This window comes from Ochotona curzoniae, unplaced genomic scaffold, assembly GCF_017591425.1.
Source record: "Ochotona curzoniae isolate NIBS_2020 unplaced genomic scaffold, NIBS_Ocur_1.0 contig_3622, whole genome shotgun sequence".
NCBI lineage: Eukaryota > Metazoa > Chordata > Mammalia > Lagomorpha > Ochotonidae > Ochotona > Ochotona curzoniae.
The window spans coordinates 14,786,366-14,807,688 of record NW_024465926.1 but is presented as its reverse complement, the minus strand read 5'-3'; the positions used below and the strand labels follow the sequence as shown (position 1 = coordinate 14,807,688).

The following is a 21,323-nucleotide window of genomic DNA, read 5'->3' as shown; positions in this document are numbered from 1 at the left end:
TGTTTTCAACCAACACTCCCCAGCCCCAGGAGAAAAGGCTGGAGCCAGAGTGCTCCAGGCCAGGTCAACACAGCCTTCAAGGGGAGGGGGTCTATCTGGGAACCAGCTATTGATACAAGGTGACCACAGGTCTGGGGCAAGGAGGGTGGGGCTGGGACAAGTTAAACTGTCACCAAGTTCTCCATCACTACCAAAAACTCACTTGTGTTCATGGACTCGGCCCTCAAGCCAGATTGTTGCACATTTTTTATTAGTCTCAAAATCCCAAAACGGAAACACTTGGTTTTGACCACTTCTGCCAGGACTGTGTGTGTGCAGGAGAGGCGTTCTATAGGCTCTGCCACTCCTGCCATCACCTCCTCAGGAGGGTTTTTAAGCCCAGCAATTCCACCTGCCTGAGGCTCCTGTTTCCCAAATCCACAGCTGCCCATGTGCTCTGTCCACTAGATCCTACCCCAGGTCACAGGCACCTCCAATGAGGAAGTCCCTGTCGCTCCCTCCCTCCAGTGGGGCTTGGCTCTCGACTCCACCTGCCCTGTCTGGCTCCCGCATAACCAGGTGGGGGAGTGATGATCCTCCTGAAGGCCAAGGATCTGCCTTTGAATCTGGAAGCTCCAGTGGACACAATGGTGGGACCCAAACCCAGTGACTCCAGAATCTCCTGACCACATTCTACCGGCTAGCTTCACCCAAGTGGACAAGAGAGAGGCTGTGAGCCCTTACCGCTCCCCTCCAGGCCAAATCTTTGAGACCCTTCTTATTTCACAGACGACCAAGGGGAGGCCCAGAAGAGGGGAACCCAGGTGGCTTCCCCATACCTGAGGGCCAACAGCATGCAAGATGCAAAAATACCGTGGAGCCTGTTGGGGGGGTGGGGGGGAGGGAGGCTGCTGAACACGAACACTAGAGGGCGCGCTGGATCAAGAGATGCCTGGCCGGGGCTGGGGCACCAGTGCTGTCCTGCAACTCGTCCTGGGGTTCTGGGGGTCCCGCACCTTGATCAAAAACTTACGTCAGAGAGGTGGCCACGGGCCCGGCCAAGCAGCCAGGTTGGTTTGCTCTCCACTCCTTTGCACCAGGTTGTGATGAAGTAAGGAGAGCCTGACCCACCAGGGCAGTAGGCACAATGGGCAGATCCCGGGACTTTGGAGGGCTGTGGTGCATCCCCTGCGTGGCCTGTGCTGGGGCATTCTGCCTCAGGTGCCACCCCAATCTCAACCCCAAACCTTCTCTGCCCTCCAGATGATGCTGGGCCCACCTTCCTGAGGGCCCAGATGCCAGGTGCCTCCTTTATCCTCGATCCTTAATGGTCAGGCCAATGTGCTCCAGGTGGGAGCCCCACCTATCGAGCAATCCTGCCCTAAGGACTGGCCTGTGAGGTGCACACAGGTGTATCTGTTAACAGACCAAAGGAACTGAAACAACCTAAGAGCCAGCTGGGGTAAACAAAGTCAGGGGGATGGCAGATCACCATCCAAGTCACCTTGTGCCCAGGGGACCTGGGGTTGAACTCAAGGCTGAGCAAGAAAGCAGAACTCAATCCGTGGCTTATCCATCCCCGCCCCCAAGAATATCGCCATCTCCGGGCTGTGGCATTATCTTTTTTCTTCTGTATCCTGTGTTTCCCATAATCAGCATGTATTAACTTGAAAGTAAGAAAACAACATTCACTTTCATCTGTAAACACTTTCTTATAACTGAAAAACACCAACTCTAGGTCAATTCCATCCCCAACTATTATTTCAGATCAAAAGGCTTTGCTTTCTTAAGAAGATAAACAATTTTTAAATTAGTTACATCGCTTGTGAAGTCATGGTCCTTGAACCCAGAAATGTTGTGGGGGACTCCTTACCTTCACGGCTCTCTGACCCTGGTCACACCTCAGAGCCTTCAGCGTTCTTGAGCTCCACCTCTCCCGCAGCTTTCTAGACTAGAACCACCACAATCCATGGGGTGAAAGACACCACGTTTACGGCTGCGTGGGCCTCGGAGGCACCTTCCACGCTCGGACCCACTGACAGCTTGCTTTTCACAGCTGTGAGGTAAGCAGCTGGGGCCTGTTTCTCAGCCCAGCTAGAGGCTTTCAGGAAATTTGCGTGTGCAGTAAGACCTAGAGATCTCCACAGGACTCTGCCATGTGCGTTTCTAGTCCAGGGTGTGGGAAGCTGTGTTAACCTGGGATACACCTGGGTATTGGTTGCTGTGGGGGGAGGTTTGATGTTACACAGGAAGTTTTAACGCTGAGCATAGGAGGTTGCATTTCAGGTGAGGACTCTGAGCAGGAAGTGAATCTTCACATCGAAGAAAGCAAAGTAACTTCTACCTTTGGATTCAGGGAACCAGAGAAGATTATCTTCTGGTTGAACAGAGCGAGTCTTGCAGGCCCTGGGGCACCAGGCTGGCCAAGCCATGCCAGGGGCACAATGCAGAGCTCACAGTGTTTTGCTGAGTGAGGAATGATGCAGGGAGTTTGCAGACAAGAACTTGAGAATCTGGTGGCAACAGTGTCAGCATGGGTCGGACAGGACAGACGGCTTCTGTGCAGCTGGACACAGCGGGGCCATCCTTGATGGCCAGGCAGGGCTCTGGGGAGTGACAGATTCAGCCTGGCTTGCACGGGGCTACCTGGTTTTAGTTTGAAATTCTGCTGTCTTGAGAAGCCTCTCGGGCTCAGGCCGGCTGAGCTCTTCAGGAGTCAGCACTTTGCACCTGCAGGCAGGACAGAGATGTGCTTGCTGATGTCTGGGAGCCACAATGGTCTGTGTGTCTCTGAAGGCAGGGAATGTTATGACACCTGCTCCACGGGCTATAAAAGGAAAGAGATCTTGGAAATAGAATGGAACTCTAGCACCATCTCTCTCCTCCTTCTCAGGGCATCCATCTCTACCTCACTCCCAACATAATTTTCTATCTCCCTGCCCTGACTCTGAGACTTCTACACAGGGTCAAGCCTGCCTCACCCCAGTGACCCTGTGACTAGCCCAGCACCTGGTCCAGGGCAAGCAGACAGATGAATGAGTGAAGCAGAGAGCTTCCCAAGCAGGTTCTCTCCAAGTCAAGCCTTCACAGCTGCTGCTTCTCCCCATCCCCCTCCTTCCTTCCTGATTCTTCTAAATCCTTGAGCATCCGCTGCCCCACCCCTACCCATCCCTGCCACGAGGGAGTCACTCCCATCCCCCCTGCTTCCCACCCATTCAATATCTCCTTCTAACCGACTCCCTGTCCCATGGCATCAAGGTTCTCTCTAGTCTGTCCTCACTCTGAGAGCACCCTGAGGGCAGCGGGGCCTGAATCTGCCACATCTGGGTACATCTGGAACCTGCCTCCATCCAAGGTTCACACACATGGCTAGTCACCAAATGAACTCTGATCAGGGACTCAGTGATGGTAAGACAAACACCCAAGGTCAAGAAACACTTTTAGCCTTCCCTGTCTAACTGACCCCTGCTCTGGAAGACCCCAGGAAAACCAAGCAGCAGAGGAAAAGGAGCTGGCAATCTTGAACTTGACCTGAAGGCCGACCTCAGAAACCTCCAGCTTCTGGAAACCAACCAGGTACAAAGCCTAAGATTTTATGCAAGCAATGAGTATACTCACCCAAGGAGTAAAGGTCCTAAGAACAAAGGGACCCTGAAACAAAAGAACATGAAGCAGGAACTGGCAAAACCCACAGGATCCAATAACATTATAGCAGTGTCAACCTCCTGGTTTTCCCATTGTAACATTGTTCCAGTGTGAACTTCCTGTTAACCATTGTGTTGTGGTTACTTAAGTTGCTAACATTAGGGGGAGCCACTTCCAGGGTACATATGAACTCTATACAGTTTTTTTTTGGGGGGGGGGTTGTTTTGTTTTGTTTGCTTTTTAAATTTTCTCCAAGTCCAAAATTATCTTAAAGACTGTTTTTGCTTCATCTTCTAAAGGACTTCTATGCAGCCAGCGACATCCTGGTATGAATGAAGTCTTCCACCAAACCTGGTTTTGCTGAATGGTCCATGAATGTGGCTTCTTTAATTAGCAATCAGAGATATTGTTCTCAGAAACCTACAGCTCTTCCACGAAGCCTAGGAGGCTCAGTGGGAAGGAAGAGGAAAGCTAGGCATGACATCTTGGGAAGCGGCATGGAGAGCCAGAGGACAAGCATTAGGCAGTTCGAAGCCACTGGATGCCAGGACAGATGAGCCTCCAAACCCAGACAGTTCAGCACAGTCACTGGTATCTTTGTGAGCTCCTCTGTGAATCTGGTTATGTGCCACCCCGAGCTGAGGACAGAGCATCAGACAACACTCAGGTCCTCCCCACTAAAGGCTCCCCCAACAGGGCAGCAAGGAACTGAAATGCACACATGGTATATTACAGGATCCTGGATGAAAGATCTGTCTGGCCAGGGAGACAAGGTTAGCGAAGCCACCAAAGTAAGGGGTGTTTGGATACTACAGGTGGTAAAAGGAAGTGAGGAGTCGAAATAGAACCCAGAAGTGAACAGAGACCACATTAGCTCCTTAAGAGACAAGCACTGTAGCACAGTCAGTTAAGAAATAGTTAAGGTGCAACCCCCACAACCCACTGGAACGCAGGTTCAAATCCCAGTGCTCTGCTTCCAATCCAGCTCCCTGCTGATGCACATAGAAAAGGCAGCAGGTGATAGCCCAAGTGTTTGAGCCCCTGTACCCACTTGAGAAACAAATGATCCAGGAGGCCGAGGAGACAGAGCTGAAGCCATCACTCCCCACTGCCCTGAATAGTTACCCAGACTTTCCCCAAGTACCAAGCTCAGCTGCTTGTGGTGGGGTAGGGGGTGATTCACAACAGCACAGCTAACTTTTCCTGGGCACGACTTCTCCCAGAAGCTTTTTAAGTTCATCCCACTCAGCTCAGTACCAACAGACACAGGTGGGTTCTCCCAAGGGCAGACACAGGGGCAAGCCAAGCCCCACCCCAGCTTTAATGTTGCATTCTGGGATTCCTCATTCCTCCCAGTTGGGGGTGGAGTGTATAAGCAATGTGGGGACAATCTCCAGATCTGAAAGTCACTAGGCTCTCTAGAGGGAGGACCAGGTCACAAGGAATAGGGGCAAGCTCCAACTGATTCTTCCGGTGCGGGCCACAGACTGAAGATGCTGAAGAGAGCCCTAGGGGTTGCCTCCCGAAAGACCCTACCGTGGGACCGAGGTCCTGAAAGACAAGGTTGGCCCTGGGACATGGCGGGGGGGAGGGAAGTAAATGGCAGAAGGAGGTTTGAAACTCAACCCTCTGCCTCCTACCAGCTCCCTTGAGCACCCTGCAGTTTCTGGAACTTTGACAAAGCAAGGTTCTGGGGTGCCCCAATTGGTCCCTTCCCTATGTCCCCTGCCCACCAAGGTTTCACAAGGGTACCATGTACCCACTACACACCTGGTCAGCCTCCTGCCCCTCTGTCCTCTGAAATGAACAGTGGAAACACCTCATAGACACACACACACACGTTCTATGGCTGGCTGCTGCAGTTTAGTTTATTCATGCATCATCTTCTAGAAAGAATCAAAGCTGCTCAAAAACACACACTGTATAATGTTTCCTGTAATGAATAAAGAGCATCTCCACTTCTTTAAACCCCAGGGAGCACATGAGGACAAACGAAACATCAGTGTAACAACGTCTTAAAACAAGGGAGTGAGTTGAAACAGAAGAAAAAGATAGGAAACAAGAGCAAGCCCAGGATGGCACCAACAGACACAATTCCTGCACTTGGCCCTGGGTTGACCTCTCCCCATCCCCACCCCCAAAACTGACTTCCCTCTGAGTCACCAAAGAGGGAAGCATTGTCTGTTGCAAGTCACAAAACTCAAAAATAACAATAATGTGAAATTCCAAAAAACTCATTAAGAAGAAGTGAAACTGGAGAAAAAGCTCTCTCATGAACTGTAGAAAATATCTGTTTCTTCCATCTTCCGGTTGTTGACGCTATTGATTTGGGTGGATAATACATGAAAATGGGACATCCTTTAAAAAACTAAAGTATTAGCACAAAGAACATGCAACTGCGCCCCCAGCACCCCCAGCAGCCTTGCAGCCTCCGTGCAGTCCCCATGTTGTCACCCCAGGGTTCAGCATGGCCAGGACCTCCAGCTCTGAGACCTGCTTTTCCTGCTTCTGCGACTGGTGTGCACACAATCACACGGCCTGTGTTTGTGAGTCATGTATGTCATCACCCGCAGTTGTAAAAGTCCAAGCTCATTGCTGTAATGTCGCCATCACATGACCCTGCCATCATTCCCTCTCCTGCAATGAGCAGATCCCTTCTTCCCTGGACAGGACAATGCAAAAGCTATTGCAGGTGGCAGGCAGATATGTGCATAGGTGCTACCTCTGTTTATCATTGCTGAAGTGCTTGGCTTCATGAGATGCCAACTTGAACTCTCTCAACTTTTCAATGAGACTCCCAGCAGCATCTGAAACTGTCCATCTGGCAGCTGACATGATTTTTGAACACTGAAGTCTATTTTTGTAACCAGAGATGCCTCAGTCCTATGGCCAGGGGCGGGGAGAGCAAAAGCAAATAGAACACTTGTAAGGGGCCCAGTATCATGGCTCAACGGGCTAATCCTCCACCTCCTATTACCAGGATCCCAGAAGGGTACCGGTTCATGTCCCAGATGCTCCACTTCCCATCCAGCTCCTTGTAGTGAGGGATGGCCCAAAGCCTTGGGACCCTGCACCCACATGGGAGACCTGGAAGAATCTCCTGCCTTAGGATCAGCTCAGCTCCAGCTGCTTGCAGTAATTTGTGGAGTGAACCAGCAAATAGAAGACATTTCTTTTTGTCTCTCCTCTCTGTAAATTCTCTTTCCAATAAAAATAAATAAATGTTTTAAAAAATAAAGTTATGAGTTTTTTTCTTTTGCTCTTGTAGATTTTCAACATTTGGAGGCAACACTGATGGCAAATGTACAGTGTGTCAATTGCACACGTTGACTATACTCTTTCAGTTAATCCCAGTAATGACCATGTGAGATTAATCGACATTTATTTCTCTCATTTTTCAATTCCTTCATCCTCAATAATTAGCACAGCAGCCAGTACCAACCAGGTCCTCTATAAGTGCTCATTAAACATGATAATGAATGAATGAATAACAACAGCTACCATTGAAGAGTATTGGGCTCTTAGTATATCCCAAGCACTGTGCCAATGCCTACATCATTACAGTATTTAATCTTCATAACAAACAAGGCACTTCCAAGCCCCACTGCCTCTAAGAGCTACCCTCTGCTCAGCCACACTCGCGTGCCAGCTGCCATGTTTGTGCAGAATGGCCCCACCCCCTTGATCACAGTTGATTGGGCCAGGGGTGGACAGCCAGTGCATCTCTGCCAATTTTGTCCTGCCTTGAGAATTTGGAATTATGATTGCAGATAGCCAGATACTGCCACTTAGAGCTAGAAGCAAAATTCTATGCACTGACTTCCTAGTGTGGATTTTTCTATGGAATAAATGGAAGCAGAGGGTTGACAGGAAGAGAAATGAAGTGACCGAGCAGAGAAGCAGAGAGAAGAGTTTGGCCTGGGTTCCTGAATGTTTCTCTGTTTCTCACTTAAGTCCTCAAAGAGCTCAGACATGGGTTCTAGCAAACCCTCTTTTGTTGATTAAAATGGTTCAAGTGGTTACTACCAAAAAAAAAAAAAAAAAAAACAAACTAACCAGGACCAGCATTGTGGCACAGTGAGTAAAGCCACCACCTGCAACTCAGGCACCCTATATGAGCCAGAGTTCAGAGTTCAAGTCCCAGCTCTCTCACCTCCAAGTTAGTTCCCAGCTAACAGGCCTGGGGAAAGTAGCAAAGGACAGCCCAAGCACTTGGGCCCCTGAACTCCCATGGAAAAAAGGTCCTGGCTCCTGGCTTCTGCCTGGCCGATCCGTGGCTGCTGTAGTCATTTGGGTAGTGAACCAGCAAATAGAACATCTCACTGTCTCTTCCTCTCATAATCCTACCTTTCAAATAAATATTCTTTGATTCTAAAAGAATAACTAATGTACAATAGGTAAATATTATTTTCCCATTCCTTAGATAAGTTATTGAGGCTAATGAGAAGTAATATGACTTGCCCAAGGCCACCCATCCAGAGACTGGCAAAGGCTTGAACCCAAGCCCTTCTAACTCTGCCACCTGAGCTGTTCACACATTGGTGGACATCTGTCTTCCCACTGCCGCAAAAACTCTTGGGTGCTAAGCTCAAGTCTGACCCCCTGTAGCAGATCCATGGGGACTGAAACTACCACAGACCCTTGGAGAACAACCAGATGGAGATTCCACGGAAACCAGGGGCGACATCATTGGCTAAATTGGCAACATCATTGACTAAAGGAAATGAAACGGTTCTGAGGTTATAAACTGCAGAGGCAGAAAGTGGGACATGAAACTGCCGAGGAAGCCCTGGTGCCCAAGGTGGACAGAAGCAGGAAGAAAAGTCTTTGGCAGCCCTATAGCGGGAGAGAAGCCACCTGCGCCTACAGTCCTCACAGTATGTGCTGCACCAGCAAGAACCCTAAATCCTCCTCACCCACAAGCTTCAGTGTGGCTGCACCGGTGGGGTGAGGAGTGATTTTGGATCCTGATCTCTGGGCTGGCCCGAGTCTTCTGCAGAGGCTAGCCCAGCACTGAGCCCTTCTGTACACAAATGTCCCCTCCGGTCATCCACATGACAGCAGAACCCGACCACACCATCCTTCCTCAAGCCCTCCCATGGCTGCCAAGGCCTTCATCCTGTCACTCGAGGCTTTTATGACCCAGCTTTCCACATGTTGCTTATCACACACCACTAATTCACATTCAGCTTCACTCCCAATATCCCAAGCCTCCTACATCCCTGGACTCACTGTGGCCTCTCAATGCTCCCCTCCTCATTGTACACACTAGCTATTCCCTCTCCTGGAACATCTCACTTTACCCCGTCCAGCCAGCGAAATCTCCACTGAACTTGAAGCTCCATGCAAGAAGCACAACAGGCCAGATTGAGCGCCCTTTCTTGGCACACAGATCTGGCCCAGGAAGCAGCCTGTTCTGTGACCACTGGGCATGAGCTCTAACCTCCTAACAGGCTGCGGCTCCTGGAAGACACACCCTGCAGAGTCTGTGACCGGGTCACTGCCCTCCCACACCATCCTCCCACACCATCCTCCCTGCTCCTCTTACCCCTCCACACCTTCAGCTCTTCCTGCCATGCTTTGTTTTCAAGAAGTTCTTCCCAGACAGGTGCAAGCCTGCAAGTCTGACCTGCCAGTTCCCTTCACCTCTTTAAATCCCAGTGTCCTCATCAATAAATTGGGGTTAGGAGTGGTTTGGCCACAGGATGTGTCATCAAGTCATGCATCAAACTGACCGGGGCACACCTCCTGCAGCAACCCCTCCCCCCACACAAACACCTGCCAGGAAAGTAGGAGAGGCTGAAGGTGCAGACTGGGGCCACACAGGGTGATGAAAGCAAGCCTGCTGGTTGCTCCGGGGCCCATTTGAAACCCTAGTGCCCCAGAACTTACCTGCCAGCAACTGGGCAAGGGAGCCCCTCTACCTGCCGTCCGGTCTCCACTTTGCCTTGGGTTTCTGCCCTGGCCAGGGGTCCCCTGCCCAAGTGCGTCCGACCGCCTAACTGCCCCTTCCTGACACCGAGTGTGTGCCCATCCTTGTTAGCATGTGTCTGGGTGGCAGCCCTTCCCTGTCCCCGTCTGTCAGTGTGTCACTCTCTGTGCACGCCTGTCTGTCCTCCCCGCTCCTGTCTGGCTGGCTGACTGGCTGGCTGGCTGGCGCGGGCTGTGGCTCACCGCCTGCCCCGCCTGCCGCCGTGTGGGTGTCAGGCTGGCTGTGCGCAGAGAGGCGCGGCTCGGCCCTCCCCCTCGCCCGCGGCCCCGACCCCGGCCGTGGCGCAGCAGCGCTGAACCCAGGAGCCGAACGGCCACCGCCGCCGCCGAGGGAGCCCGAGCCCGGTGACGGTGGCGTAAACAGTGGCTCGGGGACAACAGGCGCCCGGGCAGGGCTGCCGCAGGGCAGGGTCGGGCCGGGCCCGGGTCCCCGGGAAACCTCCACCGCCGCCGCTGCCGCCGCTTGGTCCCGGGCTCGCGAGCGGCCGGTGCGCTCGGCCCGGCCCCGCCTCGCCTCGCCGCCCCGCCCCTGCGCGCCCAGCAGCCCGAGGCGGAGCGGCGCGCCCCCCGCGACGCCCGAGCTCGAGCCCGAGCGCGGCGGCATCCGAGCAGGACCCGGAGCTGGAGCTGGAGCCGGAGCCGGGGCCGGAGCGGGGACCGCAGCGGGGGCCGAAGCTGGAGCCGGCACTGCGGCGCACGGAGCGGAGCGCGGCAGCCAAGCCAAGTAAGGGGCGTGGGGGCCGGGGGGTACACTGGGGAACGGGGCCGGCTGCCTTCCCCGCGCGCGGCGGCGACAGCGGCTGTCGCACAGAGCCGGGGGCGGCGCGCGGCGCGCGGCGCGGCGGCGGGTGGATGCGCGGTCCCGAGGGCACCGCAGCGCGCTTGGAGGGAAGCGGGATCCTGGGACTCTTGACGGACCCCCGGCCCTTTTCCCGCTCCCACCCCTGCCAGGCGGCCCACCGAGATCCGGCGCGGGCAGACACTGCCCCGAAGCCCGCACCTGGGCCTCGGAGAACGGGAGCTGCCCCTGCAGGCTTCGAAGCTCCGACGCGCATTCATCCATCCAGCGTAGGGGTGGGGTGGGGAAGAGGATGCGAGATTCGAGACCGTCTTCCCGCCCTCGGTTTGGGGGACCCTGGAGTGTCCCAGCAAGGAAGGGAGCCCAGAGCACGCTTATGGCCGGAGTAGGAGAGGCAAGGGCCGGGGGTGGCATGGCAGAGTTTGGGGTCCTGAACCCCTAAGTCAGGAAGTTTGGCCTCCGACGGGCGGCTCTCGCGGGCTGCATGCCGGCTTCCATGGCCGCTGCGTCCGCTTCTTTGCGCCCAAGGTGGGACCGGGAGCATCTCCAGTGCGCCTTCTCCCGCTTTGGGGCCGACTTTGTCAGGGGCCTGAGGCAGAGTCCCACCGAGGAGGTGGCAGCGGTTTGTTGCCTGCGCGCGCGCCGGGCGGCAGTCGCTCTGCCAGGCCGAAGCCTAGCAGTGCGCGGCCCACCACGGCCGACCCACGCCACCCGGCCCTTCCTCTTAGCCTGGAGCCTAGCTGGCCCGCCTAGAGGCCGCCCCCTCCCACTTCCATCCCCACCCACGCCAGCATAAGTGGCCAGATCCAGACTGGGAAGCCAAGGGCGCTAGTGACGATGTTAAAGGCGCGGGTTCCAGGGACTTGATCCACAGTCACCTATCCTTGGAGGCCCTCAGCTGTGGCTGGCAACAGGTGGTCTTGTGTGAGGTATCCAGCACCAACAGATGCTTGGGGGCAGAGTGACTTCCTCTGAAGTAGTGAGTGCCCCCACTCCAACCGCCAAAGATGCCTGGGACTCACCCAGGGTGGCTGACTACCACTGCATTCCAAAGCCACACTTACTCCCTCTTGAGGCCCAACCCTTTCTCGCACAGACCCCTGCCAAGCTGCCTATCCCACACCATCTCCCTCCAGGCTGGACTTCTCTGCCTGTGGATCAGGGACATTTGGCCTCCTGGTGCCAGGCAGGGAGTGGGGGGGGGAGCCTTGGGGCCCCAGAAGGATTACCCCACACACTATTCTGGCTCTGTATAAGGGAACCCACACCCCTTGCTCCTGTCTGGGCTTTGAGGGCATGGCCAGAATGTCTTGCTATAGCTGTTGGACTGGATGTGCCAGTGCTGAGGGGTTCAGGCAGGCTGCAGGGACAGCAGCCACGAGGATCCCAGCCCGGAGTCCTGGTTGACCGGGACTTGCTCATCCAAGTGACAAGTCAGGAAGCATCTGAAGTGGTAATGTTTGGGAGGAGGGCTTGGAGCTGGTGACTGCCTGGGAGAGGAAGACTACAGAGTGGAGCGTGGCCCAGGGCCTGAGGAGCATGCGCAATCCTTGGGGTGGCAGGGAAGGTGTGGGCAACAGGAGCACTGATGGGAGGAAAGCAAAGTCCAGCTTGTGGGCGCTCGTGTTGGTCCCTGGCTACCTGTGGTCCAGCTTGGCACAGAAGGGCATGGATGAGTAGTTTCCAAGGGGGAATCATGGTCATGTGGCTCAAAGGGGAGCTAGTGAGGCAGCAGAATGGGCTGCCTCTTGCCTCGCCTCCTGTTCCTCTTCCTCTTGCTCTGTAGCTTGCCCCAGTGCCCAGCAGTGTGTCACAGTCCTGCATCTTCCCAGAGGAATGCTTCAAGGATGACTAGCTTTGTGTCCACCAGGTCACGTTGAGTGCTTACAGCAGCCCAGAGGGAATACCATGCGATGTGGGCACGGCCCTTGGGAGTCGCTGTCAGCAGATGCTGGGCTTGGAGCCAGGGGGTGAGGGCAGTTCTTGCCTCATGCCCCTGCTGCGTGCATAGGGTGCAGGGCAAGAAGTTGTTGGCCTCCCAAAAGCTGTTGGCACCTTGGGTGGGAAGTGAGGACAGTGGGGGGTCACAGTTGGGAGCGGAGTAGGATGCCTGGGTGACTGCAGGTGGTCCCGAGCAGATCCCTGCCTTTGCTAGATGGTTTTTTGTTTTGTTTTGTTTTGTTTTGTTTTGTTTTGTTTTTACCTTTCAAAGCCTTTGTTTATGCTCAAACACAGGACTAACAGTTAACGTGTCTCACGCACAGTCGTGGGACCCAGAAGGGAGGGTCCAGGGGCCTCTGCCATGGCCCTGCTGTGTCTGGGTTTCATGAACACACATATCACACACATGAGTGTTCTCTCTCTGAATCCTGCCGGCAGCTCCCGGTCAGTCATCGGCCAGCTGTGTCATCTGATGTCCCTGTTGTAAGAGTGACCGCACTGAGGCTCCCAGGGGTGAGGTCCACGGAACTCCGCAGGGGGCAGACCAGCTCCTTCATCGCTGTCACTCATGGGGGTTGGAGATGTGTTGGTAGAAGTGATGGCCCCGTGTCCCTCGGCGACACGTCACGAGTTGTTGGAAGTCTTCAGGCAGATCACGTCTCAGGGAAGAACATGAGTGCTGGTGGTCCGCAAGGGGCAGGGCTGTTAGAAGTGCCTTCAGTCTGTGCAGTCATCCAGCTGAGTTTTATCAGGCTGATTCGAAGAGCAGCCCTTCTTGCTTGTGGCCCAGCCCTCTGCAGGCTGCTGCGCCGTGCTCACTGCCCACACCGCTTCTACACATGGTCTGTTGTCACCTGTAGAAGCAGGCTTCCCACAGGTGGGGATGTTTGGCCATTGTGTTTGTTGCTCTCCCATCCCCGGGGCTTAGAATGATGTCTAGCATTCCCTGAGCGCTGCAGCGTTGTAAAATGTTTTTTAAAATGTGAGATCCAGGATTATCATGGCCAGGGGTGTATCAGTCGACTGGAAATAAAACCTTAAGGTTCACGCAGAAACCGTTTCCTCAAACGTTGGGCAGATCCAATTTGCTCCAGCACCAGGAATGATTATGAGGGTCAAGGACAATGGAGATTATTTGTCTAGGACTTTAATGAAGTTTCCTGTCAGAAAGTGCAAAGAAATGTTTGCTTTTTAAAATTTTTTTTTCAAAAGGCAATAAAATTAGCTTTAAAAGTTTTCAGTGAGTTAAATATCACTGACTTAGTCACCTAATCACTTTATTTTTGCTGGCACCAACGGTGTTTTGCAAATCTTCATTGTAGTGATTTCAAATTATAAAAGCAATGTGTGTTCATTGTCGAAAATTTGGTAAGCTTGTTAAAAACAACATGAAGGACACAAAACTAGCTAATCTCCCCCACCATACACAGTAACTAAACATTCTATTTTCCTCCTAATCTGCTAGATATGAATACATCCTGGGGGATTTTTTTTTTCTTTTTGTAAAACACAGATCGTGCTATTAGGCACAGTTCTGTAACCTGGCTGCCGTTTTAATGGTTTGGGATTTTTCTTCTTTGTATTATAGCAAAGGCATGTTGTTAGACTTCTCTAAGTGTGGGGTTTCACAGCTGGCCCGTATTCCACTCTAAGTGGATACCATCCTTGCGCAGCCTGCTCTCCACGACTGGGGCAGTGCTCATGTGTGAGTCCTCCGACATTTGCTGAGCCCTCACTCTGGCCTCACTACATCCCTCGTCATGACCTGTGGCAGGTGTTATGCAGATGGCTCATTCATACAGCCAGGAAATCCAGCCTTCTGCAGGGGAGTTGGGGAGAGGATGCTGCTGATTCCAGAGAAGGCTGTTGCTGGCGAATTGAGGCACCATGGAGCCCTGGCTCGCTCCCGAATTGCCCTGCCCTGCCCTGCGCTGCCCTGCCCAGGAGAGCCACAGGTGGCCACAGGCAGAGTCAGCAGGCCTCCTGGCCCAGCCTGTCTGACATGCAGGAGCCCTTTGCCAAAAGCAGAGCCGTATCACCTGCTTTCAAACCTAAGCACCTCGTGCCCCTTGCTTTGCTGCTGTTTCTCTCTCCCTCCACCACGGCTGCGTTCCTTCGTCCCTCCGTTCCATCACAGGGCATTTGGAAGCAAGTCCCCAGCCAAGTTCCAGCCTCAGTCATTGTTCCTATAACAGGACAAGAGCTTGTTGTCACCCCTGGACCTAGCCTGGGCCTCAAGGAGGCTGGTGTGGCACTTGCCAGCTGAGTGCAGCCCCCCAAAGGCCCTGGCATTTGTGCCTTCTTTCTGGCTCGGCATACCCACGAGTCTGTGGTGCCCTGGTGAGATGACATCCTATGTGCCAAGCACTGAGGCAGGTGCCAAGAGTATGGTAATTGTTTGGCCTGTCTAAACTGGAGTTGACCCTTTTCCCATCTCCGCCATCCCCCTGTCTCCAAGGCAGACACAGGAAGTCACCCTCACCCTCTGCATCTGATCCAGCTCTCCCCCCAAACCTGTCCAGTATGCTACAGGTCCTTGGCTCTCTCTGCTGCCTCTGCTAGAATTCTCTTCCTCAGGGATATGCCCACCTGGCTAGCTCTGGTCCCTGCTGACCTGTCACCCACTGGCCAAGGCCTTCCACAGCCTCCCAGCTGAATGTGAAGTCCCCTCTGCACACCCCATATACACAGCTCTGGCAGGAAGCTCTGTGAACTCTGGTGTTTCATGGTCAGGTTCATTGCCATCTCCCCTGTATCCCAGATCTGGCCTACCAGGGACACCTGGCCCAGTGAGCACAGCCTTTCCCCACCCCAACCCCCACTTTTAAAGCATCAATGCTGTCCCTCTGGACCCCATCACCTCTGACCCACTGGTTCCCAGACCCCACTGCCTGTTGCCACCATGCCAAGCCCAGGGAGAGCATCCTAAAAATGTACACACTGACCACATCACTCCCTGTCTCCAAACCCTGAGTCTCAGAGTTGTCATCTGTAGAATGGGTTTTTGTGGAGGATCCAGTGAGCTGGCAGCAAGTGACAACAGTGGAGCAGGAGCTGCATGCCCCGGGAAACGCCGCCTGGCATCATTCACAAGGCCAGCCACTCCCACAGCTCCTCCCAGTCTGCCGTGCTTCAAGGCAAAGCTAACTACTCTTGGGTCCTTCTGTACCTACAAGAGGCCCTATGCCCTGTGTCCCCCAGCATTGTTACCTAGGCCGTGCGGAGCCATGCTGCTCCTCACAGGTCTGAGTGGTTCCCACGGGACACATAGTAGCCATGAAGGACAATGAGCTACCTTGGGCATCCAACCTGGCGTGCCACCAACTACCCTCAGGTTCCCAGCCAGCCAGTCCAGATGGGAGGGGAGTCACTGGCAGGAAGGTTGAGTTACCAGCAGATGCTGGGCTCAGAAATGCCGGCTGGGCAGAAGTGACCTTGAGAGGGGTGAGCACTCCAGTACCCACAGCTGAAGTGCCCTGACTCCCGGCAAACCACAGCCTAGACCCATCTGTGCTGGGCCTCATCCACTGTCCTGGCAGTAGCTGTGGTCACAAACAATAATACCTTATGCATATGGGGGTGACTTCCATCCAAGTGTTGCTGGTCCCAGCGAAGCTGAATGCAAGCAGCACATCTGCCAAAGGCTGAACAGATTGTGACAATGAGAAGGGAAGGGACCCAGAGACCTCTTCAGTCTATTGTGAGGTCCCCAGGACACAGTGGGGATGCCTGGTGAGGGATACAGGGGTGCTGGGCAATGCTAAGTTTGCCAGATTATTTAGGGAACATGGCTGGTCGGCCGGGTTGTCACCAAGGGTGACAGGTGTCTCAGAGAAGCTCAGCTCCTTCCATGGGCCTCCTCGCCCTCACCATCATGTCCCATGTCCCAGCTTGCTGCAGGGCTCCGTCATGCCTAGTGTGCTCCTCAGTCCCACTGCTGCACAGGTCTGCAGAACCCACACTGCACTCGGGTCCTCACAAGCCCCCCAAGCTGGGAGAGGTTTGTACCACAGCCTGTCCCATGCTACAGAAGCAGCCAGGGAGGACCTCGCTGGGGAGGACTCGTGATTGGGGCATTGACAGTTCTATGGGAGCTCGCCAGCTGGGAGGAAGCAGCTGCATGTCCAGGAAGCGGGCCAGCAGGTCTGCACAGGGTGTCCCTGGCAACTGTGGAGGGGTGCTGGATGACAGAGGGAGGCCCTCTCACACAGCGCATCCCCTACCTCTTCTCTGTGACCTTGATCCAACCCTCACCCTGAGCCTCAGTACTCTTATCTACAGAGCTGAAGGACCTGTGGCAGAAATGTTGGTGACAGCCCAGGCACACCCACATGTGTGGCCCGAGTACCCTGGTGGCCTCTGCATAGAGAAGTATGATGGATGCCAAAACACAAGCCCCTCAGCAACCTCCAGCAAACTCCCAGGCTCGCTGTGGCAAACCATGTGTCGTGCAGGTGTTTCTGCGCCCCTGTCCCAGGAGGCCTCCTCCCTGGGCCCCCAGGGGACCCACAGCTTTCATCACAGACTCATGGAGGCACCGTGAAGTGACAAGAGGGGTACAGGAAGGAAGGGGCAGGATCTACTTTCCCTATAAGGAAGATCTCTCTGGAGAGGCGGGCACCCTAGGCACACACATGTACACACACACAGACACAAGACATGCCAACACCCCCACCAACACCAGTGCAGGCGCATGCACACATGTATTTTGAGAATGTGTGTATGGCAGGCCCCAAGATGTCTCTGGAATTTGCTAGTATGAAATCACTGTTCCCCAAGCAGCCTTCCCTAACAGCCTGGGAGAGATCACCTCCCACCCTCACAGCCACAGGTCAGAATTCATCCGTCAGTTACTATGGAGACCAGGAGTGGATGTATGTGTTGGGGAGGGGGAGAGAGGAGAGACTTCATACCAGGGAAGGAGTGGCAGTGTCGCTGGAGAGAGGGACTCTCCAGGTCACTCTCCCCAGGACAGGGCTCCCTGTGAGACCCTATATTCCTGGTGCAGACTAAAGGTGCTTCTCTCTATATGCTGCTAAGAATGCTGAAATGCAAAGAGAACAAATGCCTGGCCCAAAGTGATTGCAGGAAGTGACAGGCAGGGAGAATTCACCTGTGCTATAGAAACCTGTCACTCATTGATGTTTGCTTGGTCCATGGGCTCTGTCCAAATGTGGGACCCCACTTAGAGAGAAATGATACTTTAGTGCAGGTCTTCAGTGATGGAGAGTGGAAAATGGGGACTTGGGGAGGCGAAATTTGGGGTTCAGCCCCAGGTGCTACTCTTTCCTGCCCTGCTCATTGCAATCAGTTACCTTTGCAGAGACTGAGCCAATAGGAAGAAGGAGTTGGGGGCAGGAAGGACCGATGATGGGACACACTCCATGTTGCATTGTTCCTGTGCCCACATAAGGCATCACTAGTCAATTGCAGCACTCTTCCCCACTGAGCCTGGATACAACCTCATACCATAAACACATCAGACACAACTCAGTGGTCGTTAGCCTGTGCACCAAAACTCTGTCTGCTGTTGGCTGAACTCTGACATTGGAGTAGAAAATGAGTCAGGATTTAAGGCTAGACTTGTGTCTGATGCCTCACACACAGCAGAGCACAGACGCAGGACCAGCAGAGGCCAGCCTGGAGCTGAAGTTGTAAATTTAGGGTCTGTCAGAGCATGGCTGTGACTCAATGCTAGGAAGCTGGGTGAGGTTGCCCAGGGAGAAAGTGCAGGACTGTGGGAACTGAGGGATGTTCTATACTGGAGCCTCGGGCCATGGCAGGCAGATGACCTCTGGGTCTAGAAGCCTTGCCAAGGAAAGGCTGGTCCCCGGGGTTGTCGCCACAGCATCCCAAGATCAAGAACATGCAGGGACTAGGAGGTAGTGAGGATACTACCTTTTCTGTGCCTGGAGCTACCCTAGTTTGACATCCAGGACCTGCCTGCCCCTGGCACTATGCCCACAGGGTTGGGGCAAGGCTGTAGAAGAGAGCAGCTGCATGCTTCCAGAGAAGACAGAGGGACCCTGGAGGGCAGGCACGTGCCCAGGGACACACTGCCAGAAGCAAGCAGGATTCCAAAGCAGAACCCCTGGTCCTGGCCCAGGGCACCCTGACACCATGCCCTCCCTTTGGGCGCTGGAATCTGTGCTGCTTAGATTTGTCTCTAGGGTTTTTTTTTCCCCCAATATTTATTTTTTTATTTGAAAGTCAAAATTTACAAAGAAATAAAAGAGAGCTAGAGAGAGAGGTCTTCCATCCACTGGTTCACTCTTCACATAGCTGCAATGGCCAGAGCTGAGCTGGTCCAAAGCTGTGAGCCAGGAGATTCAGAAGAATCTCCCAGAAGGGTCTCCCATGTTGGTGCAGGGAACCAAGGATTTGGGCCAGTCTCTGCTGCTTTCCCAGGTCATAAACAGGGAGCTAGATCAGAAAGTAGAGCAAAGGGGCTTGACTGGCATCCAGATTGGATGCTGACACTGTAAGGTGGAGGATTAACCTGTTGAGCTCCTGTGCTGGTCCCTCTAGTTGATTCTCTGTGCCAACTCCTAAGGGATGTTCCCCTGTACCCTTGACCTCACACTGACTCCACATCTCAATGTCACCTCCCTCCACAACCCCAGTCTTGCTAGGGAAAACAATTCCAGAGTTTTCCTCTGCCCTTACCCCAGGGCCCTTTCAACCCCTGCATGACATCTGTGTGCCCCAGGATTGGGGCCCAGGGTGGGCCTTAGGGGAGAGGGAACAGATGGAGCCTCATGCAGTAGCAGCAGCGGGAGCTGGAAGACCAAGTTCAAGAACAGCTGGAGCCCGTGTGCTTTCCTCCCCTGAGTCTCCTCCCGCTGGGTCTCCCAGGACTGCTGTGGTGGGGAATGAGCTGGCTGTCTCCTCTCCCGGTGCAGGGTGCTGGCTGGCACACTGAGTGTCAGACAAGCCCTTCTCAGGAGGCAGGTCAGGGACCAGCCTGTCCAGACCCCACCTCCCCTCAGGGCTGGGCTAAGGCCAGCAGGCAGGCCCTCCCACCTTGCAGAGTATGCGTAAGAAATACTCCACGACCCTCACAGCTTTAAACCCCAGATGTGGAACCTGAGTGCTGAGAGGAGCCTGGGCTGTGCCAAGCAGCGTGGGAGTGGCTGACACTTCACTGTCCCCCTAGACACCCACGAAGGGCTCATTTTGTGCAAAAATGAGCAGATGCCCCAGGAAGGAGCCTGCTAGGACCCAGGGACAGCACAGGCCTCCCTTGGAGTAAAGCCATGATTGGCCCTGGCTGTTTCTCTAAGAGGGCAAGGATAGATGCAGCCAGGCCCCCTCAGACTCTTGTACAGGTAGCAGACAGACCCCAGACCCCAGACCCCGGGAGCATCCCTGCCCTTCTGGAGCGAGAACTGGGGGTATCCTTGCCTGGGGAGAGTCTCAGGGGAATGTGCTTTTTAAGAAGAAATAGCCAAACCAGGGAGTGAGTACAGAGGTTCCGTCATAAAACACTTGTTATGACTTTGGTAACCGGAAGCACACCATGATGAGAATGTATGTCATATACCATCACATTGGCAGATGGGACACATGAGGTCCGTCTGCTTCCTTCTCTCTGCTTCTCCCTCCCTCCATCACTCTCTCCCTTCGTCTTTGAAGGCAGATTTACTCACCATGCAGTCTAACATGCAGAAGTGTCCAGCGCAATACATTTCCACAAACTCACGTCAAGGAGCACCTGATGACCTGCTCCCCAACATTCTCCTTGTGTGCCCCTCTCATCACCACCCTTATTTGACAGCATCACTGGAAGCAGTTCCACCACTGTTTTCATTTTGCAGGGAATTATGTGGTCTGTTCTCCTTGGCGCCTGACTCCTTTGGGTCACTTCATGTGGCAGTATTCTACCGTGTTCCCAAGCATCACCTATAGATCAGGTATTCTCACTACGTGATGCTCCAGGTGGGGATAGACCACCAGGAGCTTATCTAGTCTGCTTTAGTGGGCATTCGCATACTCTTCCATCTTGAGTGAGGAATGGCCTGTGCTGCTGTGAACATTCTGCCCACTGTGGTCCAGGAGAAGTATGTGATACTGAAGCTGTTCCTTATCTTTGCCATGCAGTATCATGGCCACTAGCCACTGGCCGCTTTCAAGCCCTTGGAGTGTGACCAGTGTAACTTAATTTTTCATTTAAAATCATTTTAATTGAGTTGGATTTTAGTAGCTGCATGTGGCTAATGACCATTTCCAGGGGCAATACAGCTGTAGCATTTCTGTTGGAAAATACCTCCCTCTGGGAGTGGCATCTCTGGATTGCAGGGTAATCCTGTAATCGCCAGAATTAGGTTCGAATCACTAGAGCAACACAGTCCTCCAACACACGTGCGCCAATTCACACGTCTACTGCAATGCATGATGGTTCTTGAACCAGCCCTGGGTGATGCCTAAAGCTTTCGTTTTCATCATTCTCATAGGCAGCAGAAATTACAAATTGTGTTTTTCAGTTGACTTTTTTGCTAAGTAGTTTAATACCTTAGAGGTCCTCTTGTGAACCGACTGTTCAAGTCTTTTGCCCATTTTTAGTTATTTACTTCAAAAACAGACAGAGGTCTTCCGTCTACTCCCCCACATGGTCACAACAGCCAGAGACTGGGCCAGGCTCCAGGTGAGAAGCAGAAAGTCCATCCAGGTCTGTCGTGTGAGTGACAAGCACAGGTAACTGAGCCACCACCTGCTGCCTCCCAAGGTGCACACATCAGCAGGTGGCTGGGATCAGAAATGAAGCCGGGACTCAAACCCAGGCCCTCCAGTGTGGGATATGGACGTCCAAGCTGCATATTTACCATAGTGCTAAATGCCCTCCACCCTCCCCGTTTTTCTATTAGCTACTTTTATAACTGATTTCTAGGAGTTTTTTATACATTGTAAATGTGAATTCTCTGTTCGATATATCATTGCAAAAATTTTTCTGCGAACTGCCTTGGACGCT

At 53.6% G+C, this 21,323-nt stretch overlaps 1 long non-coding RNA gene across 1 annotated transcript; it reads right to left on the bottom strand.

Annotated features, from left to right (window-relative positions):
* Positions 1 to 1,680: 1,680 nt before the first annotated feature.
* LOC121157731 lies at positions 1,681 to 9,756 on the bottom strand. Its single transcript, XR_005884099.1, has 3 exons — positions 9,517 to 9,756; positions 3,598 to 3,630; positions 1,681 to 2,806 (listed from the first exon to the last, which is right to left on the bottom strand). It is a non-coding gene; the product is annotated as an uncharacterized LOC121157731 (long non-coding RNA).
* Between the last annotated feature and the right edge of the window lie 11,567 nt (positions 9,757 to 21,323).